Source organism: Petromyzon marinus, unplaced genomic scaffold, assembly GCF_048934315.1.
Source record: "Petromyzon marinus isolate PM22_M1 ecotype Great Lakes invasive population unplaced genomic scaffold, UKy_Petmar_22M1.pri1.0 PM_G_Scaffold_75, whole genome shotgun sequence".
Classification (NCBI taxonomy): Eukaryota; Metazoa; Chordata; class Hyperoartia; order Petromyzontiformes; family Petromyzontidae; genus Petromyzon; species Petromyzon marinus.
In genome coordinates this window covers 799,440-827,293 of record NW_027423030.1, presented here as the reverse complement: position 1 = coordinate 827,293, position 27,854 = coordinate 799,440, and the positions used below count along the sequence as shown (strand labels likewise).

At 47.4% G+C, this 27,854-nt stretch overlaps 1 pseudogene; it reads left to right on the top strand.

The window, feature by feature from the left end:
* Positions 1-369: 369 nt before the first annotated feature.
* LOC142920767 (uncharacterized) lies at positions 370-27,385 on the top strand (annotated as a pseudogene).
* Positions 27,386-27,854: the final 469 nt, after the last annotated feature.

Below are 27,854 nucleotides of genomic sequence, written 5' to 3'. Positions count from 1 at the left end.
CTGGGTGCGGAGTGTAAATGATGATAATTTCATTATCCAGGAAGTTACGCAGTGTCACGGGGACTCTCCACTTAGTAGGGCACCTTCGACATTTGGGTTTTTCATTTATTTTTAATCGCAGGATATTGTCAGCCAATGAATGAGTCGTGTGAACAAGCGTAGGAGGAAACCTGAGCACCCGGAGAAAAGCCGCTCCTTGCGCGAGGGGGGAAACACTCCACCCACGCCTCTGATTTTGCACGGTTGGCTACGTACGGTGCGATCAAAAGCTCAACGCGCGCAGCATTTTTATACGAACGGACAGCAGCCAAAAGGCATGGCGGTTAATCCACGATTGCTGCACCGCCTTCTGCTGGCGAGCCAGGGGTTATGGGCGCCTCCTCGGCGCTCACGGGCGAGGGAGTTTCGCAGCGTTCGTGCGGTGATCCACCTCCCCATCGCTGCCGCCCGCACGTGGCCCGCATCGCGGGTCACGTGCACATCGGTCGCCGCCGAACGATCGTGAAAGCGCTCGCACACGTGACACCTGCGTCTGTGTGGCTGTGGGTGGGGGGGTTTTTACGATGGCAATTTTGAAGGGTTCATCGTCATGAAGTGACCTCGCCCAAACATCGATTATGCATCATCATCGTTAACTCATCATCGTCGTCGTCGGCAGCAGCAGCAGAAACGGCAACTTTAACTCTCAATGCCCATCGTTATCACGGACACCGATTGTGCTCACTTGTTTTGACTTGGGTCGTAGGTCGTAGGTCAGATATAGCCCATCAATAGTACCGGTCAGAATGTGCCCTTACTCGGCTCTGTACGACCAACATGACGACCAACACTGACTCGCAGACACACGGGCAATCAAAGCTACCAATGATGTCGTGTAAAATTATGCCCACAATGATGAGGTCGAGTTGCCCATGGCTGGAATGTGAACTCACGAATGATTGATTGATTCGGAGACACGCAGCTCAAACGGCCAAGTTGAGGCCCTAGCCCCGGTGAGAGTGAGCGGTGTATCTTGTTGACTCCTGTCCATTTTAATTGATCCAAATACGACACGGTTCCTAATCTCTCTGGCTTGCGTGCCACCACGGGAGATGGAAAATTCGGATTTAGTAGGACTCTCCTCCTCCCTCCCACTCCCCCTCCTACCCTCCCTGCCTCCCTTGATTTTCCTGCCATGGACAGTTCTGAAGTCAGAATAATAAATTGGTTCCCGAGTAAAGGTCATTGAGCTATACTCTTTGGTTTTTTCGGTAAAGTCACGTACGTACAAAATAAATAAAATAAATGAAAACTACATTTAGTTTTCAAATAAATAAAATAAAATAAATGAAAACTACATTTAGTTTTCTTTTATTTTATTTATTTTGAAATTAAAACTAAATTTAGTTTTCATTTATTTTATTTATTTTTTCACCTACGTGACTTTACCGACAAAACCAAAGAGTATGAATCCTTTCAGTCACGACAGCTTCAAATCTGAAGAGTCATTGAGCTAATTTGTTTTTAAGGGTGCTGCGACTCTGCCCGCAGGCAACATCAAATCCATTTCAAGGTTACATACACAACATTTAAATAAACACAATTCAACATCACGCGCCTTGTCCTCTGATGACGAGAGATGTAACAATAAGCTATTAAGCGATGTTGTGTTATGGGTTTATGTTATTTGCCAGTGCGGTAGGGGGGGAGGGACCCTGCATGCATTACCGTCCAGTCGACCTTCCTGGCAAGGGGGCTGCCCAGTGGAGAGAGAAAAACGCCGCGGGATTTCCACCCCCGGGGGCTCCGCAAGCCTCGCGTCCTCGGGGAGATGGAACGCGAAAATTGGCAACAAACTCCCAGAGCCCCCCCCCCCACTGTCCCCCCCCCCGTGGTGGGGGGACCACTGCCACTTTGCGAGCACCAAATAGTGGCGGTGGAGCCTGCAGAGAAGACCTCGGTGAGTCCCAGGACCGGTTACACAGAAACACAGAGACACACAGAGACACTACACACACAGACAGAGACACACACCACACAGAGACACTACACACACACCACACACACACAGACACGCCACACACACCACACGCACTACACAGACACTACACACACACAGACACGCCACACACACTACACACACACAGACACGCCACACACACCACACACACCACACACAGATACAACAACAACAACAACCGCCATTCGCCACTAAGTGGCGGTGACGTCACCACGACGCTTGTGCCAGGCTATGTGCACCCTGAGGCCACGTGAAGTGTCGAACGCCCGCTGGCAGGAGGTCACGGGGCAGACCCAGGTGCCACGGGTCGACTGACTGAGATGACTGGCTGATGCACCACCTGTACCCCCTACTGTGCCAACCTGCTGTGCTTTAGCCACCCGGCGCTCCGCTCGTTGTTGTGAGCGTCGCTCCTCCGCCCTCCGTTGTTGTTGGAGGGCGACTGCCTCCAACTGCCCAGTAGCATCCTTCACGAGCCTCCTCCACAGAGGCCGATCTTGACACCGCTGGTACCAGTCATCGGCAAGTCCACTCAGCTCCACGTCCTCCTGTACCACATCACTCCATCTCTTCTCTAGCCCGTGCCGCGCCCGCTTAGCCCCCTCAATCCGGCCAAACAAAAACTGTTTCGGCATGCGGTGGCTGGGCATGCGGGCTACATGACCCAGCCATCGCAGCCTTGCCTGCCGGAGGAGCTCACCGATGGGACCCTGCCCAGATCTTTCAAGGATTTGTGAGCTCCTCACACAATCCAGTCTGGTTAAACCCAGGATGGATCGTAGGCAGGCCAGCCTAAATGTTTCTAACCGGCGAAGATGTTCCATTAGGGGGTCCACGTTTCGCAAGCGTAGAGAAGGGAGGGAATGACCGTGGCCGAGAAGACCTGAAGCTTAGTGCGGAGCGACAGACCAGGTAGCTTCCACACAGCGTTACGCAACCGATGAAAAGATATTGCCGCTCGACTGATTCGGAGTGAGACCTCTGCTGTTAAACTGGAGCCAGTCATAAGCACACTGCCCAGGTATGGGAAACTCTCCACTCTCTCCACAACTGCCCCATCACCGATTGGGAGTTGTGGGGGTGGAGTGTCCGATGGTACAAAATACCCAGGCAGGTGCTTAGTTTTGGTGGGGCTGATGGTAAGGCCCCACCTCTTAGTGGCACGCTCCAGTCTCAGCAGCAGCGTCTCCAACTCCTCCTCTGACTGAGCAGCTATTACCAAGTCATCAGCATACATAACGTGGTTGAGCAATCGGGAGCCATCCCTTGACCGCACCCGGGCATCGATTAGCCTCCCATTATATCTGTACCATATGGAGATTCCCCCGGTACAGCTATTGAAGGCTTCACGAACTACGTGGTCAAAATAGATGTTAAATAATGTGGGAGCCAGAGGACATCCCTGTCGCACCCCAAGGTGTACAGGGAATGGCTCTGACTCCCGGCCACGTAGTTTTACCCGGGCCCGCTCACCATCATGAAGGTCCTTAATGATCGTGAGCAGAGGGTCAGGGACTCCAAAAGCACGAAGAACGACCCAGAGCCCAGGCCTACTGATGGTATCATAGGCCTTGACCAGGTCAATAAAGCAGAGATGTAGGTCTTGTTGGAATTCGCTACACCTCTGCTGTAGCAGACGGACAGAAAATATGGCATCTGTGCAGGACCGCCCTTTCCTGAAACCGCATTGGGGCTCCGCAAGCCTCTCCTCAGCGTGCCTGGCAAGGCGATGCTGAATAATCCTTGCCAGGATCTTTCCCGGCATACTGAGGAGTGAGATGCCCCTGTAGTTGTTACAGTCTGTGCGGTCCCCCTTCTTAAAAAGGGGGACCACCAGGGCATCCTTCCAATCCTGCGGAACCCGTCCAGCGGTCCAGACTGTTGTTATGATGTCATATAGGGCAGTCTGTGCACAAACGCCACCCTCCCTCAGCATTTCGCTTGGGAGATCATCTCTGCCCGCTGCCTTTCCTGGTCTCAGACTCTGGATCGCCTTCAATACTTCCTCAGCAGATGGCACCTCAGCCAGCCACTCACAGGGGGTGACTTCATCCAATATTTGAGGCACCGCAGCCTCAGCAGGGTCATCCTCACTTTGTGCCACAATGTTTTCCTGGCTGAGGGATATTCCCTTCCCCAGGACCTCACAGAAATGCTCAGCAAATCTGCGAACCTGTTCCTGGGGGTCGGAAATTGGATCACCGTTTTTTCCCCTATTGATGGTAACAGGTGTGGTGCTGCAGGTTACTTTTTTGATGGAGTTAAATAGAGATTTGTGATCACGGGCCACTGAGGCAGACTCCATCTCCTCAGCAACCCGCGACCACCACCCATCCTTGCAGCGCCTCACGGCTCTCCGAACCTCCGAGCGAAGGCTGCGGTAAGCCTCCTCATTCTCTGACGTGGGATTCTGTAGCCGATGACAGTGGGCCTGTCGCTTTTTCTCAACCATCCTGAACAACTCCTCTGTCATCCAGGGTGTCTGGGGAGGTCTGGACCGCGTACCCAAAGCAGCCATTGCAGCTGCATGAGTCACAGTCCTAAACCTCGCCCATTTACCCTCGACATCAGGAGGAGTCGGGGACGATGCCAATCCCAGCCGCAAGCGATGATGAAATTCTCGCTTGCAACTTTCATCAGATAACTGAGACCAGGCCACTTTAGGTTGGAATGGGGTCCTGGGTGTACACCCACCACCGGAGTGGAAGAATGGCAGGCGCATCTTACAGATGACTAGTCGATGGTCAGAGGGCAGATCAGCTCCACGGTAGGTCCTGGTGTCAAGGACATGGGCTCGCATTCGCTGGTCCGTCACTATGTAGTCCAGCAGATGTTCTTGCTTGGACCCGGCATGCATCCATGATGTTGTGTGGATGCGCCGATGCCGGAACAGCGTGTTGGTAATTACAAGCCCATGGGCTGCACAAAAATCTAGCAGCCTCCTACCGTTGTTATTGAGCTGATCTGGCCCATGCCCTCCAATCACTCCAGACCAGGTGCCAGTATCATGACCAACTCGGGCATTGAAGTCACCCAACATGATGACTCTATCCCGAGGGGCCACTTTAGCCAGCACCTGTGACAGGAGGTCATAGAAGGCATCTGACTCATCGGCTTTGCCTGCATCCCTCCACGGATGTTCATCTTCGGTGGGGGCATAAGTAACCACGACCACCATTCCTCGCCTCCGGTTGATGGGAAGGCGAGCCCAAAGTAGCCTGGGGCTTACAGCTTCCCACACCTCACCGCCACGCTCCCACGCCCCCTTCATTCTTTTGTTCAAAAGAAGACCCACACCCTGTTGTTTGGCAGTCTGCTGCCCCGAGTAGAGGACTGTCCACCCCTCATGGTGGCAGGAGCCAGAGCCGGTCCACCGGACCTCCTGAATGCCGCATAGATCCAGGCGATACCGGTCCAGCTCCCGACAGAGGAGTGGCAGCCTCTCCTCTGCAGTGAGCGTTCGAACATTCCACGTGGCCACCCGTAGTGGCTTTTCGTTGTTTCTGGAGTAGCCCCGAGGGTAGGTATTCAATCTCCTGGCTCCGCCAATTGGGGTTTGGCCAGGAGACGTCATAGACGCCTGGCCCCCCGGGGCCTCCGGCACAAGCTTAGTTGTTACATATTTCAGTTTAATTCGTGGTTTCGTGGTAATTAATTGAAGGTGGAGGGGTTACCAGCCCCTCGCACCCGTCTAGAGCCCCCGTTTAGCCCCTGTGGTGGACACATATGCCATGAGGGGAGGAGCCAATCAAAATTGGATCTCCCCCCACAGCGCTGTCCACGACAGAGTTGCCCGTCCGGCACCGCGAGGAGGTAGGGGGTTGTTTTGCCGGACCACACACAGATACACACAGACACACAGATACACACACCACACACACAGAGACACTACACACCACACACACACAGACAAGCCACACACACCACACACAGACACGCCACACACTACACACAGAGACACTACACACACACAGACACGCCACATGCACTACACACACCACACACAGACACACCACACACACACAGACACGCCACAAACACCCCACACACAGACACACAGATACACACACAGATACAGACACACACACAGACACAACAACAACAACCGCCATTCGCCACTAAGTGGCGGTGACGTCAGCACGACGCTTGTGCCAGACTATGTGCACCTTGAGGCCACGTGAAGTGTCGTACGCCCGCGGGCAGGAGGTCACGGGGCAGACCCAGGTGCCACGGGTCGACTGACTGAGATGAATGGCTGGTGCACCACCTGTGCCCCCTACTGTGCCAACCTGCTGTGCTTCAGCCACCCGGCGCTCCGCTCGTTGTTGTGAGCATCGCTCCTCCGCCCTCCGTTGTTGTTGGAGGGGGACTGCCTCCAACTGCCCAATAGCGTCCTTCACGAGCCTCCTCCACAGAGGCCGATCTTGACACCGCTCGTACCAGTCATCGGCAAGTCCACTCAACTCCACGTCCTCCTGTACCACATCACTCCATCTCTTCTCTAGCCCGTGCCGCGCCCGTTTAGCCGAACAAAAGCTGTTTCGGCATGCGGTGGCTGGGCATGCGGGCTACATTACCCAGCCAACGTTGCCTTGCCTGCCAGAGGAGCTCACCGATGGGACCTTGCCCAGATCTTTCAAGGATTTTTGAGCTCCTCACACAATCCAGCCTGGTTAAACCCAGGATGGATCGTAGGCAGGCCAGCCTAAATGTTTCCATCCAGCGAAGATGCTCCATTAAGGGGATCCACGTTTCGCAAGCGTAGAGAAGGGAGGGAATGACCGTGGCCGAGAAGACCTGAAGCTTAGTGCGGAGTGACAGACCAGGTAGATTCCACACAGTGTTACGCAACCGATGAAAAGAGATTGCCGCTCGACTGATTCGGAGTGAGACCTCTGCTGTTAAACTGGAGCCTGTCATTAGCACACTGCCCAGGTATGGGAAACTCTCCACTCTCTCCACAACTGCCCCATCACCGAATGGGAGTTGTGGGGGTGGAGTGTCCGATGGTACAAAATATCCAGGCAGGTGCTTAGTTTTGGTGGGGCTGATGGTAAAGTCTCAGCAGCAGCGTCTCCAACTCCTCCTCTGAATGAGCAGCTATTACCAAATCATCAGCATACATAACGTGGTTGAGCAATAGGGAGCCATCACTTGACCGCACCCGGGCATCAATCAGCCTCCATTATATCTGTACCAAATGGAGATTCCCCGGTACAGCTATTGAAGGCTTCATGAACTACGTGGTCAAAATAGATGTTAAATAATGTGGGAGCCAGAGGACATCCCTGTCGCACCCCAAGGTGTACAGGGAATGGCTCTGACTCCCGGCTATGTAGTTTTTTTACCCGGGCCCGCTCACCATCATGAAGGTCCTTAATGATCGTGAGCAGAGGGTCAGGGACTCCAAAAGCACGAAGAACAACCCAGAGCCCAGGCCTACTGATGGTATCATAGACCTTGACCAGGTCAATAAAGCAGAGATGTAGGTCTTGTTGGAATTCCCTACATCTCTGCTGTAGCAGACGGACAGAAAATATGACATCTGTGCAGGACCGCCCTTTCCTGAAACCGCATTGGGGCTCCGCAAGCCTCTCCTCAGCGTGCCTGGCAAGGCGATGTTGAATAATCCTTGCCAGGACCTTTCCTGGCACACTGAGGAGTGAGATGCCCCTGTAGTTGTTACAGTCTGTGCGGTCCCCTTCTTAAAGAGGGGGACCACCAGGGCATCCTTCCAATCCTGCGGAACCCGTCCAGTGGTCCAGATTGTTGTTATGATGTCATATAGGGCAGTCTGTGCACAAACGCCACCCTCACACACACAGACACAGGCACACACACACAGAGACACAGGCACACACACACAGAGACACAGTGTATACACACAGTGTACACACACACACAGTGTATACACATAGTGTATACACACACAGTGTACACACACACACAGTGTATACACAATAATGTCCACGTTGTTGTAGCTGAGCCCACGCACCCAAGGGAGGGAGCAATGGAAAATTAATCTAAATCAACATAAAACTCCATCCCCGCTCTGTGACGTCACCACTCAGCATGACCTCATCGGCGTGAAACGCCAGGGGGAGGTGTGCCTTGTTAGTGACGTCATGCCACCAAGGCATTCACCCCACCCCCGTCCACCGCGCCCTTGAGCGTGACGTCACTGAAGTAGGCGCCTAGTTCAGTTTCTTCTTCTTGCTGCTGTGCTTGTCCCACCTGATGACGATTGCTTGTGTTGCGATCTAAACGCCGTGATCTATTATTTGTAGCGTAATATTTAGAATTTGCTACATTTTGACCCAGACGCCAGCATGCAACGGCCTACTCGTTTTGAATGACGCAACAATAGTACGGTGTACATACACTGTTAAGCAGACGGTGCGTATTTGTAAAATAACTTCTTGTTGTTACGATGTAACCTGTTGCAGGATATTTCACTGCAGTAATTCAATGTTGTTAATATGCCCGTCAATAATTTAAAGTGAATACTTGTCTGATTGTGCGCGTGCATGTAACATTTTGTCTGAGGGTCAAACATTGAATAAGTGATGTTAGGACAAAGTGTGTGTGTGTGTGTTTGAAAGTAACCTGTACAGAGAACTCAGGTGAGACCCGTTGTTCTTGTGATACAGGTCAAACGGTGTTTTGTGTTCCATGAAGCATCTGGAGCAACTCATTGTCTTTGAAATAGGGAGCACGCTCGGATCATTCATCAGTTACAAGGCATACCACTTGAAAGTTACACGTATAGGAGGAGGTACATTCTCTACAACACGAATTGTAATTTTGTCTTACGTGTTGAAGTAGATTTTGTCGAACTTGGACTAGAAATGCTCCTTGCTGATTAAGGTCTGGATGTTCACAACCATGGCTTGAAGCAAGCCCCGCTGCTGTTGAGACATTGTCCACCAAAACCGGTCCACAGTTGGCTTGCACACACAGTGTACACACACACAGTGTACACACACACACAGTGTACACACACATAGTGTACACACACACAGTGTACACACAGTGTACACACACAGTGTACACACAGTGTACACACACACAGTGTACACACACACAGTGTACACACAGTGTATATACATAGTGTACACACACATAGTGTACACACACAGTGTACACACACACAGTGTACACACAGTGTATATACACAGTGTACACAGACATAGTGTACACACACAGTGTACACACACACAGTGTACACACACACAGTGTACACACAGTGTATATACACAGTGTACACACACACACATAGTGTACACACACAGTGTACACACATAGTGTACACACACAGTGTACACACACAGTGTACACACACAGTGTCCACCAAAACCGGTCCACAGTTGGCTTGCACTGAAGCAATGCTGCAGTAATTATGGACTCGCACGAAGGCCGTGGGATTTATATTTCGTGTTAAACATTCCTTTGTTTCGTGGAGAGACCGATTAAATTAAAGACGTCTTGTCTGCTGATCTTGTTCATATCTGTGTACATCGATATCCCACATTGCTTGCACGTACACACCACACGCAATTAAATCAATAAAAATAAGAACGACTTCCAGGCATTGCGAAGATCGAGGAATCTCTTTCAATGGAGCGAGTTCAGTGTGTTCGATTCAACATCTCTCTGTCTCTGTCCGTCTGTGTCGTCTGTTTGCCTCTGTGTTTCTCTCTGCCTGTGTCTCTCTGTCGTCTCTGTGTTCCTCTTGTCTGTGTCTGTCCACCTGTCTTGTCTGTGTGTGTGTCTATCAGCGTCTATCCAACCGTATTCAACGACTGTCAGTAGCAACACGCGCCTGTTCAACTTCCACGGCCCGCGACTCAAACTCGTTTATCTGTAACTTTCGCACCGTACGTAGCAAACTGTGTTAACCCATGGGTCTCTGTGTGTGTATATAACTTCTTTCGCACCATACCTAGCCAACCGTGATAATCTATGGGTCTGTGTGAGTCTCTGTGTGTGTATCTGGAACTTATTTCGCACCGTATGTAGGCAACCGTGATAATCTATGGGTCTCTGTGTGAGTCTGTGTGTGTGTATCTGTGTGAGTCTCTGTGTGTGTATTTGTGTGTCTCTGTGTGAGTCTCTGTGTGTGTATCTGTGTGTGTATCTGTGTGTGTATCTGTGTGTGTCTCTGTGTGTGTATCTGTGTGAGTCTCTGTGTGTGTCTCTGTGTGAGTCTGTGTGTGTGTATCTGTGTGTGTCTCTGTGTGAGTCTCTGTGTGTGTCTCTGTGTGAGTCTCTGTGTGTGTATCTGTGTGAGTCTCTGTGTGAGTCTCTGTGTGAGTCTCTGTGTATCTGGAACTTATTTCTCACCGTACGTAACCGAACCTGCCCAGGAGGAGCGGCTGGCATCTGTGGAGCTGTGGGCTGGGTAAATCTGTGAGCAGGAGCGAGAGACAATTAAGATCCCAAGCATTCACTACGTTATAAACAACATATTTGCACTCATAAGTCGCTTGCCTAATTGCACTCAGCAACTCGATGTTTCGTATCGAACCTCATCTCAAACAATGGAAGGGCGCCCCCTAGCGGCAGCTGCCCCTGTGTGGCACAAGGTGACCCTGCACCGACCTGCACGTGGCATGAGTCTGTCGGTAGGGGGCGATCATTACTGGAATTGCCACAATTTTGACCGTGACACCAACATGCAATGTGCGTTGTGAGTGACACAGTGGTTTGTTTGACATCCGCTGTTAAGCAGACTGCGCATGTTGTTGTGAATGTTACTGGAGTAGCCAGATGTGCCTGTCGGATTTGAACTTTGAACCTCAGCAATAAATAGAGAATGCACTACCATATTCCTGGTTCTTTAGGTAAAGTCACGTAGATAGAAAAATAAAAGATAAAAATAATAAATTAACATTTTAATAATAAAAAAATAATAAATAAAAATAATAAATTGAAAAAAAATTGATGAAAAGATGCCATGGGTCGACTGACTGAGATGACTGGCCAATGCACCACCTGTGCCCCCCACTACACACACAGTGTACACACACACAGTGTACACACACACACAGTGTACACACACACAGTGTAAACACACACAGTGTATACACACACAGTGTACACACACAGTGTATACAAATAATGTCCACGTTGTTGTTGTAGCTGAGCCCACACACCCAAGGGAGGGAGCAATGGAAAATGAATATAAATCAACTTAAACTCCAATCCCGCTCTGTGACGTCACCACTCAGCATTACTTCATCGGCGTGAAACGCCAGGGGGAGGTGTACCTCGCTAGTGACGTCATGTCACCAAGGTATTCCACCGCGATCTTGAGCGTGACGTCACCTCCGCTTGGGTCACTGCCGATTGCGTTCCAGTGCCAAGCCTTATTTGGGCAAAGCTACGCCCAGTGACGGCAACTCATTAACATAATGTGTTCGTTAAAGCCGTCGCGAGTTTATTGCGACGAGTTCATTGCCCACGACAAATGGGACGAGTGACATTAACATAATTTATTTATTCTCTAATTTATTCAGTTACGGAGCCGCTCATTGTGGGAGGAGCGTGTCTCGTACCCCGGATGTGACGTCGTGGCACCTGCTGCTGCGTGACGTCACGAGGTAACAGGAAGCTATCGCTTCCTGCACTGAAATCCGAGGTGAGAAATTCTCATTGCGATTGTTGTGGTTGTGGTGGTGGTTGTGGTTGTTGTTGTTTACCAAGGTAGAGCCTCTCTCTCTCGTAGGGATGTCAATTGAGTAGCAGCGAGCATAGGAATCGATGTCCAGGTTGGAACTTTACAACGCGGGGCCTAGCCACGCGGGGCCTTGCCTCCTGCCCTCGCCTGATTGCGTTCACTTTAATTATCTCGCTTAAGCTTAATTTGTCTTCACCCGGCTCGCCACTTTGTAACTTTGTTTTATTGCAAATATTCACGCAGTTTGTATTTTCTTTTGTTAGCAGGCCAAGCCCGCTTGAGCTGCTATACCGCTCTTGTTATCAGAAGCGACCTGCCCACAACAACACAAGGTGAGGCTTTGTCAACGTGTGTGAATGTTTTGACTTAAAACTTTGGTGACTGCAGGAATTAATATTCTTGGTTCTTTCGGTAAAGTCACGTAGATAGAAAATAAAATAAAAACAGATTATCATTTTTCTTTTTTAAATGAAGCAAAAAACCCCACAACGTTTCTATGGCAACATTAATGTTGAAGATGCTAGAGCTTACAGGAATATTTGACATTTGCCCTCATTGCGTGCCATGACAGTGCTGTTTGCACAGTCACACAGAGTCACTGTAAGATGATTTTCTTGGTCGTGTTTTTGTTTTGTCGCTTGTTGTGGTTGCACCCGATTCAAGAGCCGAATGGCTCACGGGACTATAACCAAAATAAATCAAACTGAAAATCAAAAAACTGAAACCGCGTGATGAATTTTGGGAAAGTTTTTCACTGCATCTCCAAATATAAAAGGCAAAGTTGTGATTGTGTGTGTTGTCTGTTCAAAATGTTTAGCGTACTTCCCGACATGCAACAAACTGTAAATTTGCCATGTGGGTGCTTTACAGACTGTACACCGTACAAACATTATACAAATACACTTTTGTGTTTTTGTTGGGGGGGGGGGAGCTCAATAATGCATAGATTTTTTGCACGGCAAGTGAGCTGTGACGTCAAATCTGTCACGTGACCCTCGCATGTGGAAGCATCACGCATTGTAGTGTAGTGGTTAGCGTTGTCTGTGTGTGTGTGTCTGTGTGTGTGTGCCTGTGTGTGTGTGTCTGTGTGTCTGTGTGTGTGTCTGTGTGTGTGTCTGTGTGTGTTTGTGTGTCTGTGTGTGTGTGTCTGTGTGTGTGTGTCTGTGTGTGTGTCTGTGTGTGTATCTGTGTGTGTGTCTGTCTGTGTCTGTGTGTATGTATCTGTGTGTGTCTGTGTGTGTGTCTGTGTGTGTGTGTATCTGTGTGTGTATCTGTGTGTGTGTGTCTGTGTGTGTGTGTCTGTGTGTGTGTGTCTGTGTCTGTCTGTGTGTGGAAGCGTAACGCATTGTAGTGTATCGGTTAGCGCTACGCCGCGCTACGAACCCGGCGACCCGAGTTTGATTCCCGTTCACGGCCACCACCGGTGATTATTAATTCAACCGCTTCTGGGCCTCCCCTAGGTCGACTCAGCCTTAAACGAGTAACTGTTGTGGTGTGAACATCGCCACTGGGGAGACAAAGGCGGCCGGATGTGGTGGATCCAAGTCCCGGGCGAAGCCGGGTAGTACAGCTAGTCGTGAATCCATGAATGAATATAGACGTGTAAGTCATGTGTGACTGTATATATTCATTCCTCCATGGCTCGTTACTGACGTGTAGATGGTGTGGATATTCTTATTTTCTGTCTGCAGCTGACGCTGGTCTGATGGAGCAAAGGCCCTCAGCACAGCATCTCGGTACGACAAGTCAACAATGCGACCAGCGTGCATACAGCACGGATCGGACTGGAAATTTGACACAGCACCAGAGAACTCGCACAGGAGAGAAACCCTTCAAGTGCACTGTGTGTGACAAGGCATTTGCATGGCCATCAGTTCTTCAGACCCACCAGAGAACTCACACAGGAGAGAAACCCTTCAAGTGCACTGTGTGTGAAGGCATTTTCACGGTCATCTGCTCTTAAAACACACCAGAGAACACACACGGGAGAGAAACCCTTCAAGTGCAGTGTGTGTGGGAAGACATTTTCAGATTCATTTGCTCTTAAAACACACCAGAGAACACACACGGGAGAGAAACCCTTCATGTGCAGTGTGTGTGGGAAGGCATTTCCAGATTCATCTAATCTTAAAACACACCAGAGAACACACACGGGAGAGAAACCCTTCAAGTGCAGTGTGTGTGTGAAGGCATTTTCACGGTCATCTGCTCTTAAAACACATCAGAGAACACACACGGGAGAGAAATCCTTGTGCAGTGTGTGTGGGAAGACATTTTCTGATTCTGCTCTTAAAAAACACCAGAGAACACACACGGGAGAGAAACCCTTCAGGTGCAGTGTGTGTGGGAAGACATTTTCAGATTCATCTACTCTTAAAACACACCAGAGAACACACACGGGAGAGAAACCCTTCATGTGCAGTGTGTGTGGGAAGGCATTTCCAGATTCATCTAATATTAAAAAACACCAGAGAACACACACGGGAGAGAAACCCTTCAAGTGCAGTGTGTGTGGGAAGGCATTTTCGCGGTCATCTGCTCTTAAAACACACCAGAGAACACACACGGGAGAGAAACCCTTCAGGTGCAGTGTGTGTGGGAAGACATTTTCAGATTCATCTACTCTTAAAAAACACCACATAACACACATGGGAGAGAAATCCTTCTTGTGCAGTGTGTGTGGGAAGACATTTTCTGATTCATCTGCTCTTAAAACACACGAGAAAACACACACGGGAGAGAAATCCTTGTGCAGTGTGTGTGGGAAGGCATTTTCTGATTCTGCTCTTAAAAAACACCAGAGAACACACACGGGAGAGAAACCCTTCAGGTGCAGTGTGTGTGGGAAGACATTTTCAGATTCATCTACTCTTAAAACACACCAGAGAACACACACGGGAGAGAAACCCTTCAAGTGCAGTGTGTGTGTGAAGGCATTTTCGCGGTCATCTGCTCTTAAAACACACCAGAGAACACACACGGGAGAGAAACCCTTCAGGTGCAGTGTGTGTGGGAAGACATTTTCAGATTCATCTACTCTTAAAAAACACCACAGAACACACATGGGAGAGAAATCCTTCTTGTGCAGTGTGTGTGGGAAGACATTTTCTGATTCATCTGCTCTTAAAACACACCAGAGAACACACACGGGAGAGAAACCCTTCAAGTGCAGTGTGTGTGTGAAGGCATTTTCACGGTCATCTGCTCTTAAAACACACCAGAGAACACACACGGGAGAGAAATCCTTGTGCAGTGTGTGTGGGAAGACATTTTCTGATTCTGCTCTTAAAAAACACCAGAGAACACACACGGGAGAGAAACCCTTCAGGTGCAGTGTGTGTGGGAAGACATTTTCAGATTCATCTACTCTTAAAACACACCAGAGAACACACACGGGAGAGAAACCCTTCAAGTGCAGTGTTTGTGTGAAGGCATTTTCACGGTCATCTGCTCTTAAAACACACCAGAGAACACACACGGGAGAGAAACCCTTCAAGTGCAGTGTGTGTGGGAAGGCATTTTCACAGTCATCTGGTCTTAAATCACACCAGAGAACACACACGGGAGAGAAACCCTTCAAGTGTAGTGTGTGTGGGTAGGCATTTTCACAGTCATCTGCTCTTAAAAAACACCAGAGTACACACGGGAGAGAAACCTTTCAAGTGCAGTGTTTGCGGGAAGGCATTTGCACACTCATCAAATCTTCAAGTACACCGGAGAACACAGAAGCATCAGAAGATCCACAAGGAGTGGAGTCTGAAATCAGCTTGTGAAAGTCAAAGTGCTGCAATGAGCCCATCCCTCATGAAACACGAACCAGAAGAAAATCCCAGCTTGGACACTTTTAAAGGTATCGAGGTGAAATTTGAAGAGGTGATGGTGAAGAGGGAAGAGGTGATGGTGAAATGTGAAGAGGTGATGGTGAAGAGCGAAGAAGTGAAGGTAAAATGTGAAGGTGAAGATTCAACTCCAAAATGGGACCTTCACATCGTGAAGCAGGAGGAGAATTATGACTGAGGCAGAGTGAGGCAACTCCCAGCAGTTTGTGGAAGTGGAGGTGTGGGTGGACTTCCTCTGAGACAATACAAAGTCAAGTGGAGACCCGGTAGATGTGTAAGCTTGATATAATGTTGCTCCAATAGATGCACCTTTGTCACAGGCCTTTAATGACAATAATGTGAAATTGGACACTCACTTCCTAGTTCAACCTGCAGAGTAAGAGCAGCCAGTCTTTGTGGGCCCGTGGTTTGGGTAGATCTCTAACCAGGAGCGAGAGCTAATAAGCTCCCAAGCATTCACGATGTTCTCATGATAATTGCATTTACACGGTGCTTGCTTAACCGCCTCAGCAACTCGGAGTTTCGTGTCGTACCTCGTCTGAATCACTCGAAGAGCATCCCCAAGTAGCAGCTGCCCCTGTGTGGCACAGGGTGGTGGCCCTGCACCGGCCTGCATGTGGACAAGAGCCTGTCAGTAGGGGGCGATGATTGATGCGTCATCTCAGTTGTGTAGTTTGTAGGTAATCTTGATTCGAAGCTGTTGTGACTGCAGGAATCCACACTCTTGAGTTATTTCGGTAAAGTCACCACGTGGGTATAAACATAACAGATCATGGCGTTTAGATCACAACACAAGCAATCGTCAGGTGGGACAACCACAGCAAGAGAAACTGCTGAAGTAGTAGGCGCCTACTCCAGCAGTTTCTTCTTCTTGCTGTGCTTGTCCCACCTGATGACGATTGCTTGTGTTGCCATCGAAGCGCCGTGATCTATTATTTGTAGCGTATTTAGAATTTGCTACATTTGACCCAGACGCCAGCATGCAACGGCCTACTCGTTTTGAATGACGCAACAATAGTACGTTGTACATACACTGTTAAGCAGACGGTGCGTATTTTTCTTGTTAATAAGATGTAACGTGATGCAGTCAATTTCGCTGCAGTAATTCAATTTTGTTAATATGCCCGTCAATAATTTAGAATGAATACTTGTCTGATTGTGTGCGTGCATGTAACATTTTGTCTGAGGGTCACACATTGAATAAGTGATGTTAGGACAAAGTGTGTGTGTTTTGGAAGTAACCTGTACAGATAACTCGGGTGAGACCCGTTGTTCTTGTGATACAGGTCAAAGGGTACTTTTGTGTTTCACGAAGCGTCTGCCTCTGGAGCAACTCATCGTCTTTGAAATAGGGAGCACGCTCGGATCATTCATGAGTTACAAGGCATACCACTTGAAAGTTACACGTATAGGAGGAGGTACATTCTCTACAACACAAATTGTAGTTTTGTCTTACGTGTTGACGTAGATTTTGTCTACTGGGACTAGAAATGCGCCTTGTTGATTGACGTCTGGATGTTCGTTACCTATCGGTTGAAGCAAACCCCACTGCTGTTGTTGAGATGCTGTGCACCTTTGGTTCTATTGGGTAAAGTCACGTAGGTGAAAATAAAATAACAAAAAATCACGACGTTTCGGCCACAACACAAGCGGCCTTCATCAGGTGAAGGGACGAGCCTGTCTGGAGGACAGCGCTGGAGTGGAAGAAGCCACGCTTAGATCACGACATTTAAGCTTGTCAAGGGGCACCTCTGCGGATGTGTATACTTTAACTTAGCTATTTCAATGAGCCATTTCAATGCTAAATTATATGCTAATTCCTTTGTCAAAGCCCGTGGTCTTCTTCTCACACAGCTTAAATGTCGTGATCTAAGCGTGGCTTCTTCCACTCCAGTGCTGTCCTCCAGACAAGCTCGTCCCTTCACCTGATGAAGGCCGCTTGTGTTGTGGCCGAAACATCGTGATTTTTTGTTATTTTATTTTCACCTACGTGACTTTACCCAATAGAACCAAAGAGTATGGATCCTAGCAGTCACGAAAGCTTTAAATCTAGAAATGCTGTGCACCATTTAATGGTCCAACACATTGACGGCCTTCAGGCCAGGAAAGTCACAACATTTGCACACGAAGGACGCATTCACGCAAGTACCCCATGCTCCGTTTTGAAGTTTTAAAATGAAACATCTTTGAATTGTGTTGTGTTTTGAATTAGATGATTTTATTTCTTCATTGAAAGCTTGTATCAATTTACATCTTGGAGACTTCATTGAAAAGGACATTTCGTGTGAATTTTCTCTCGTCATTAAGTAGATGGCCTTGCCGGGGGTTTGGTTCAATGCGGACACAAACAGTGTACACACACACAGTGTACACACACATAGTGTACACACAGTGTACACACACACACAGTGTACACACAGTGTACACACAGTGTACACACACAGTGTACACACACACAGTGTATACACTTAGTGTACACACACACAGTGTACACACACAGTGACACAGTGTATACACACAGTGCACACAGACACAGTGTACACACACACAGTCCACGTTGTTGCTGAGCTCACACACCCAAGGGAGGGAGCAATGGAAAATGAATCTAAATCAACTTAAACTCCAACCCCGCTCTGTGATGTCACCACTCTGCATTACCTCATCGGCGTGAAACGCCATGGGGACGTGTACCTCGATAGTGACGTCATGTCACCAAGGTATTCACCCGTCCACCGTGCTCTTGAACGTGACGTCACCTCCGCTTGGGTCGCTGCCGACGTCTTTCCAGTGGCAATCCTTATTTGGGCAAAGCTACGCCCAGTGACTGGTGGCTCATTAACATAATGTGTCCGTTAAAGCCGTCGCGAGTTTATTGCGACGGGTTCAGCGCCTACGACCCTATCCCTCGACATATGGGCCTACCTTATTAACATAATTTATTCAATTTTGATTTAAAGCTTTCGTGACTGCAGTAATTCTTATTCTTAGTTTTTTCGGTAAAGTCACGTTGAAGAGAAACAACAAAATAACAAAATATATATAAAACAATAAAAAATTCTCACGACGTTTCGACCATAACTCAAACGGTCATCATCAGGTGTTCATGATGACCGTTTGAGTTATGGTCGAAACGTCGTGAGAATTTTTTATTGTTTTATATATATTTTGTTATTTTGTTGTTTCTCTTCAACGTGACTTTACCGAAAAAACTAAGAATATAATTTATTCAGTTAGAGAGCCGCTCGTGGGGGGGAAGTGACGTCATACTACTTCCTGCTGTCGCGAGGCAACAGGAAGCTGCCGTGTGCGCGCTTGCACTGAAATCCGAGGTGAGAAATTCTCGTGGTGGTGGTTGTGGTGGTGGTGGTTGTTGTTGTTTACCAAGGTAGAGCCTCTCTCGTAGGGATGTCAGTTGAGTAGCAGCGAGCATGGGAATCGATGTCCCGGTTGGAACTTTACAACGCGGGGCCTAGCCACGCGTGGCCTTGCCTCCTGCCCTCGCCTGATTGCGTTCACTTTAATTATCTCGCTTAAGTTTAATTTGTCTTCACCCGGCTCGCCACTTTGTAACTTTGTTTTATTGTAAATATTCACGCAGTTTTTATTTTCTTTTGTTACCAGGCCAAGCCCGCTTGAGCTGCTATACCGCTCTTGTTATCAGAAGCCACCTGCCCACAACAACACAAGGTGAGGCTTTGTCAACGTGTGTGAATGTTTTGACTTAAAACTTTGGTGACTGCAGGAATTCATTTTCTTGGTTCTTTCGGTAAAGTCACGTAGATAGAAAATAAAATAAAAATAACAGATAATAATTTTTCTTTTTTTTAAATGAAGCAAAAAACCCCACAACGTTTCTATGGCAACATTAATGTTGAAGATGCGAGGGCTTACAGGAATATTTATGACATTTGCCCTCTCATTGCGTGCCATGACAGTGCTGTTTGCACAGTCACACATAGTCACTGTAAGATTATTTTCTTGGTCGTGTTTTTGTTTTGTTGCTTGTTGTGGTTGCACCCGATTCAAGAGCCGAATGGCTCACGGGACTATAACCAAAATAAATCAAACTGAAAATCAAAAATACTGAAACCGCGTGATGAATTTGGGAAAGTTTTTCACTGCATCTCCAAATATATAAAAGGCAAAGTTGTGATTGTGTGTGTCTGTTCAAAATGTTTAGCGTACTTCTCGACATGCAACAAACTGGAAATTTGCCATGTGGGTACTTTACAGACTGTACACCGTGCAGACATTATACAAATACACTTTTGTGTTTTTGTTGGGGGGGGGGGAGCTCAATAATGTATAGATTTTTTGCACGGCAAGTGAGCTGTGACGTCAAATCTGTCACGTGACCCTCGCATGTGGAAGAGGAACGCATTGTAGTGTAGCGGTTAGCATTGTCTGTGTGTTTGTGTGTCTGTGTGTGTGTGTATGTGTGTGTGTATGTGTGTGTGTCTGTGTGTGTGTGTGTCTGTGTGTATCTGTCTGTGTGTGTCTGTGTGTGTATCTGTGTGTGTCTGTATCTGTGTGTGTGTATGTGTGTCTGTGTGTGTGTGTCTGTGTGTCTGTGTATCTGTGTGTGTGTGTGGAAGAGTAACTCATTGTAGTGTAGCGGTTAGCGCTACGCTGCGCAACGAACCCGGCGACCCGAGTTCGATTCCCGCTCACGGCCACCACCGGTAATGATTATTTGAACCGCTTCTGGACCTCCCCTAGGTCGACTCAGCCTCAAACGAGTAACTGCTGTGGTGGTGTGAACATCGCCACTGGGGAGACAAAGGCGGCCGGACGTGGTGGATCCAAGTCCCGGGCGAAGCCGGGTAGTACAGCTAGTCATGAATACATGAATGAATATAGACGTGTAAGTCACGTGTGACTGTATATATTAATTCCTCCATGGCTCGATACTGACGTGTAGATGGTGTGGATATTCTTATTTTCTGTCTGCAGCTGACGCTGGTCTGATGGAGCAAATGCACTCAGCACAGCAACTCGGTACGACAAGTCAACAATGCGACCAGCGTGCATACGGCACGGATCGGACTGGAAATTTGACACAGCACCAGAGAACTCACACAGGAGAGAAACCCTTCAAGTGCACTGTGTGTGACAAGGCATTTTCAGATTCATCGACTCTTACAAAACACCAGAGAACACACACGGGAGAGAAACCCTTCAAGTGCACTGTGTGTGGGAAGGCATTTTCAGATTCATCGACTCTTAAAAAACACCAGAGAACACACACGGGAGAGAAACCCTTCAAGTGCACTGTGTGTGGGAAGGCATTTTCACAGTCATCTGCTCTTAAAATTCACCAGAGAACACACACGGGAGAGAAACCCTTCAAGTGCAGTGTGTGTGGGAAGACATTTTCTGATTCATCTGCTCTTAAAAAACACCAGAGAACACACACGGGAGAGAAACCCTTCAAGTGCAGTGTGTGTGGGAAGACATTTTCAGATTCATCTACTCTTAAAAAACACCAGAGAACACACACGGGAGAGAAACCCTTCAAGTGCAGTGTTTGTGGGAAGACATTTTCACGGTCATCTGCTCTTAAAACACACCAGAGAACACACACGGAAGAGAAACCCTTCTTGTGCAGTGTGTGTGGGAAGACATTTTCTGATTCATCTGCTCTTAAAATACACCAGAGAACACACACAGGAGAGAAACCCTTCAAGTGCAGTGTGTGTGGGAAGGCATTTTCAGATTCATTTGCTCTTAAAACACACCAGAGAACACACACGGGAGAGAAACCCTTCAAGTGCAGTGTGTGTGGGACGGCATTTTCAGATTCATCTACTCTTAAAAAACACCAGAGAACACACACGGGAGAGAAACCCTTCAAGTGCAGTGTGTGTGGGAAGGCATTTTCAGATTCGTTTGCTCTTAAAACACACCAGAGAACACACACGGGAGAGAAACCCTTCAAGTGCACTGCGTGTGGGACGGCATTTTCAGATTCATCTACTCTTAAAAAACACCAGAGAACACACACGGGAGAGAAACCCTTCAAGTGCAGTGTGTGTGGGAAGACATTTTCAGATTCATCTACTCTTAAAAAACACCAGAGAACACACACGGGAGAGAAACCCTTCAAGTGCAGTGTGTGTGGGAGGACATTTTCATATTCATCTAATCTTAAAAAACACCAGAGAACACACACGGGAGAGAAACCCTTCAGGTGCAGTGTGTGTGGGAAGACATTTTCATGGTCATCTGCTCTTAAAACACACCAGAGAACACACACGGAAGAGAAACCCTTCAAGTGCACTGTGTGTGGGAAGGCATTTTCAGATTCATCGACTCTTAAAAAACACCAGAGAACACACACGGGAGAGAAACCCTTCAAGTGCACTGTGTGTGGGAAGGCATTTTCACAGTCATCTGCTCTTAAAATTCACCAGAGAACACACACGGGAGAGAAACCCTTCAAGTGCAGTGTGTGTGGGAAGACATTTTCTGATTCATCTGCTCTTAAAAAACACCAGAGAACACACACGGGAGAGAAACCCTTCAAGTGCAGTGTGTGTGGGAAGACATTTTCTGATTCATCTGCTCTTAAAAAACACCAGAGAACACACACGGGAGAGAAACCCTTCAAGTGCAGTGTGTGTGGGACAGCATTTTCAGATTCATCTACTCTTAAAAAACACCAGAGAACACACACGGGAGAGAAACCCTTCAAGTGCAGTGTGTGTGGGAAGACATTTTCATGGTCATCTGCTCTTAAAACACACCAGAGAACACACACGGAAGAGAAACCCTTCAAGTGCACTGTGTGTGGGAAGGCATTTTCAGATTCATCGACTCTTAAAAAACACCAGAGAACACGCACGGGAGAGAAACCCTTCAAGTGCACTGTGTGTGGGAAGGCATTTTCACAGTCATCTGCTCTTAAAATTCACCAGAGAACACACACGGGAGAGAAACCCTTCAAGTGCAGTGTGTGTGGGAAGACATTTTCTGATTCATCTGCTCTTAAAAAACACCAGAGAACACACACGGGAGAGAAACCCTTCAAGTGCAGTGTGTGTGGGAAGACATTTTCTGATTCATCTGCTCTTAAAAAACACCAGAGAACACACACGGGAGAGAAACCCTTCAAGTGCAGTGTGTGTGGGACGGCATTTTCAGATTCATCTACTCTTAAAAAACACCAGAGAACACACACGGGAGAGAAACCCTTCAAGTGCAGTGTGTGGGAAGGCATTTTCAGATTCGTTTGCTCTTAAAACACACCAGAGAACACACACGAGAGAGAAACCCTTCAAGTGCAGTGTGTGTGGGAAGACATTTTCAGATTCATCTACTCTTAAAAAACACCAGAGAACACACACGGGAGAGAAACCTTTCAAGTGCAGTGTGTGTGGGAGGACATTTTCAGATTCATCTACTCTTAAAAAACACCAGAGAACACACACGGGAGAGAAACCCTTCAGGTGCAGTGTGTGTGGGAAGACATTTTCATGGTCATCTGCTCTTAAAACACACCAGAGAACACACACGGAAGAGAAACCCTTCAAGTGCAGTGTGTGTGTGAAGACATTTTCAGATTCATTTGCTCTTAAAGCACACCAGAGAACACACACGGGAGAGAAACCCTTCAAGTGCAGTGTGTGTGTGAAGGCATTTTCACGGTCATCTGCTCTTAAAACACACCAGAGAACACACACGGGAGAGAAACCCTTCTTGTGCAGTGTGTGTGGGAAAACATTTTCTGATTCATCTGCTCTTAAAAAACACCTGAGAACACACACGGGAGAGAAACCCTCCAGGTGCAGTGTGTGTGGGAAGACATTTTCAGATTCATCTACTCTTAAAATTTAAAACACCAGAGAACACACACGGGAGAGAAACCCTTTAAGTGCAGTGTTTGTGGGACGGCATTTTCAGATTCATCTACTCTTAAAAAACACCAGAGAACACACACGGGAGAGAAACCCTTCAAGTGCAGTGTGTGTGGGAAGGCATTTTCAGATTCGTTTGCTCTTAAAACACACCAGAGAACACACACGGGAGAGAAACCCTTCAAGTGCAGTGTGTGTGGGACGGCATTTTCAGATTCATCTACTCTTAAAAAACACCAGAGAACACACACGGGAGAGAAACCCTTCAAGTGCAGTGTGTGTGGGAGGACATTTTCATATTCATCTAATCTTAAAAAACACCAGAGAACACACACGGGAGAGAAACCCTTCAGGTGCAGTGTGTGTGGGAAGACATTTTCATGGTCATCTGCTCTTAAAACACACCAGAGAACACACACGGGAGAGAAACCCTTCAAGTGCAGTGTGTGTGAAGACATTTTCTGATTCATCTACTCTTAAAAGACACCAGAGAACACACACGGGAGAGAACCCCTTCAAGTGCAGTGTGTGTGGGAAAACATTTTCTGATTCATCTGCTCTTAAAAAACACCTGAGAACACACACGGGAGAGAAACCCTCCAGGTGCAGTGTGTGTGGGAAGACATTTTCAGATTCATCTACTCTTAAAATTTAAAACACCAGAGAACACACACGGGAGAGAAACCCTTTAAGTGCAGTGTTTGTGGGACGGCATTTTCAGATTCATCTACTCTTAAAAAACACCAGAGAACACACACGGGAGAGAAACCCTTCAAGTGCAGTGTGTGTGGGAAGGCATTTTCAGATTCGTTTGCTCTTAAAACACACCAGAGAACACACACGGGAGAGAAACCCTTCAAGTGCAGTGTGTGTGGGACGGCATTTTCAGATTCATCTACTCTTAAAAAACACCAGAGAACACACACGGGAGAGAAACCCTTCAAGTGCAGTGTGTGTGGGAGGACATTTTCATATTCATCTAATCTTAAAAAACACCAGAGAACACACACGGGAGAGAAACCCTTCAGGTGCAGTGTGTGTGGGAAGACATTTTCATGGTCATCTGCTCTTAAAACACACCAGAGAACACACACGGGAGAGAAACCCTTCAAGTGCAGTGTGTGTGAAGACATTTTCTGATTCATCTACTCTTAAAAGACACCAGAGAACACACACGGGAGAGAACCCCTTCAAGTGCAGTGTGTGTGGGAAAACATTTTCTGATTCATCTGCTCTTAAAAAACACCAGAGAACACACACGGGAGAGAAACCCTCCAGGTGCAGTGTGTGTGGGAAGACATTTTCAGATTCATCTACTCTTAAAAAACACCAGAGAACACACACGGGAGAGAAACCCTTCAAGTGCAGTGTTTGTGGGAAGACATTTTCACGGTCATCTGCTCTTAAAACACACCAGAGAACACACACGGGAGAGAAACCCTTCTTGTGCAGTGTGTGTGGGAAGACATTTTCTGATTCATCTGCTCTTAAAAAACACCAGAGAACACACACGGGAGAGAAACCCTTCAGGTGCAGTGTGTGTGGGAAGACATTTTCAGATTCATCTATTCTTAAAAATCACCAGAGAACACACACGGGAGAGAAACCCTTCAAGTGCAGTGTTTGTGGGATGGCATTTTCAGATTCATCTACTCTTAAAAAACACCAGAGAACACACACGGGAGAGAAACCCTTCAAGTGCAGTGTGTGTGGGAAGGCATTTTCAGATTCGTTTGCTCTTAAAACACACCAGAGAACACACACGGGAGAGAAACCCTTCAAGTGCAGTGTGTGTGGGACGGCATTTTCAGATTCATCTACTCTTAAAAAACACCAGAGAACACACACGGGAGAGAAACCCTTCAAGTGCAGTGTGTGTGGGAGGACATTTTCATATTCATCTAATCTTAAAAAACACCAGAGAACACACACGGGAGAGAAACCCTTCAGGTGCAGTGTGTGTGGGAAGACATTTTCATGGTCATCTGCTCTTAAAACACACCAGAGAACACACACGGGAGAGAAACCCTTCAAGTGCAGTGTGTGTGAAGACATTTTCTGATTCATCTACTCTTAAAAGACACCAGAGAACACACACGGGAGAGAACCCCTTCAAGTGCAGTGTGTGTGGGAAAACATTTTCTGATTCATCTGCTCTTAAAAAACACCAGAGAACACACACGGGAGAGAAACCCTCCAGGTGCAGTGTGTGTGGGAAGACATTTTCAGATTCATCTACTCTTAAAAAACACCAGAGAACACACACGGGAGAGAAACCCTTCAAGTGCAGTGTTTGTGGGAAGACATTTTCACGGTCATCTGCTCTTAAAACACACCAGAGAACACACACGGGAGAGAACCCCTTCTTGTGCAGTGTGTGTGGGAAGACATTTTCTGATTCATCTGCTCTTAAAAAACACCAGAGAACACACACGGGAGAGAAACCCTTCAGGTGCAGTGTGTGTGGGAAGACATTTTCAGATTCATCTATTCTTAAAAATCACCAGAGAACACACACGGTAGAGAAACCCTTCAAGTGCAGTGTTTGTGGGAAGACATTTTCACGGTCATCTGCTCTTAAAAAACACCAGAGAACACACGGGAGAGAAACCCTTCAAGTGCAGTGTGTGCGGGAAGGCATTTGCACATTAATCAAATCTTCAAGTACACCAGAAAAGACACAGGAGATAAACCCTTGAGGTACACTCTGTGTGGGATGATGTTTGCACAGTCATCACATCTTAAAGTACACCAGAGAACACACACGGGAGAGAAACCCTTCAGGTGCACTCTGCGGGAAGGCATTTGCACATTCATAAAATCTTCAAGTACACCAGAGAACACGGAAGCATCAGAAGATCTGCAAGGAGTGGAATCTGAAATCAGCTTGTGAAAGTCAAAGTGCCACAATAAGCCCATCCCTTATGAAACAAGAACCGGACGAAAATCCCAGCTTGGACACTTTTAAAGGTATCGAGGTGAAATATGAAGAGGTGATGGTGAAGAGGGAAGAAGTGATGGTGAAGAGGGAAGAAGTGAAGGTGAAATGTGAAGATGAAGATTCAACTCCAAAATGGGACCTTCACATCGATGGAGGCAACGTGAAGCAGGAGGAGAATTCTGACTGTGATGCAGAGCGAGGCAACTCCCAGCAGTTTGTGGAAGTGTAGATTTGAGTGGACTTCCTCCGAGACAATCCAAAGTCAGGTGGAGACCCGGTAGATGTGTAAGCCAGAGACGGTGTCACTACAATAGATGCACCTTTGTCACAGGCCTTTAATCACAAGAATGTGAAGTTGAACACTTTGTGGGCCCGTGGGTTGGGTAGATCTCTAACCAGGAGCAAGAGCCAATAAGCTCCCAAGCATTCACTATGTTATAATAATTGCTTTTACACGGTGCTTGCTTAATCGCCTCAGCAACTTGGAGTTTTGTGTCGTAACTCGCCTGAAACACTCAAAGAGCATCCCCAAGTAGCAGCTGCCCCTGTGTGGCACAAGATGGTGGCCCTGCACCAGCCTGCATGTGGACAAGAGCCTGTCAGTAGGAGGCGATGATTGATGTGTCATCTCAGTTGTGTAGTTTGTAGGTAATGTTTAGAATTTGCTACATTTTCACTCAGATGCCAGCATGCAATGGCCTACTCGTTTTGAATGACACAATAGTATGTTTTACATACACGGTGAAGCAGACTGCAACTTTTTTAAAAAGCTTGTTAATACGATGTAACGTGATGCAGTATATTTCACTGCAGTAATCCAATTTTGTTAATATGCCTGTCAATAATTTAGAATGTATACTTGTCTGGTTTTGTGCATACTTGTAACATTTGATCTATAAGGGTCAAACATTGAATAAGTGATGTTAGGACAAAGTGTGTCTGTTTGAAAGTAACCTGTACAGAGAACTCAGGTGAGACCCGTTGTTCTTGTGATACAGGTGAAAGGGTACTTTTGTGTTTCACGAAGCATCTGGAGCAACTCATTGTCTTTGACATAGGGAGCACGCTTAGATCATTCATCAGTTACAAGGCATACCACTTGAAAGTTACACGTATAGGAGGAGGTACATTCTCTACAACACGAATTGTAGTTTTGTCTTACGTGTTGACGTAGATTTTGTCTAACTGGGACTAGAAATGCTCCTTGCTGATTCACGTCTGGATGTTCGTAACCATCGGTTGAAGCAAACCCCACTGCTGTTGTTGAGATGCTGTGCACCAATAAGGGTCCAACACAGTGACGGCCTTCAGGCCAGGAAAGTCACAACATTTGCACACGAAGGACGCATTCACGCAAGTACCCCATGCTCCGTTTTGAAGTTTTAAAAGGAAACATCTTTGAATTGTGTTGTGTTTTGAATGAGATGATTTTATTTCCTCATTAAAAGCTTGTATCAATTTACATCTGGAAGACTTCATTGAAAAGGACATTTCGTGTGATTTTTTTCTCGTCGTTAAGTAGATGGCCTTGCCGGGGGTT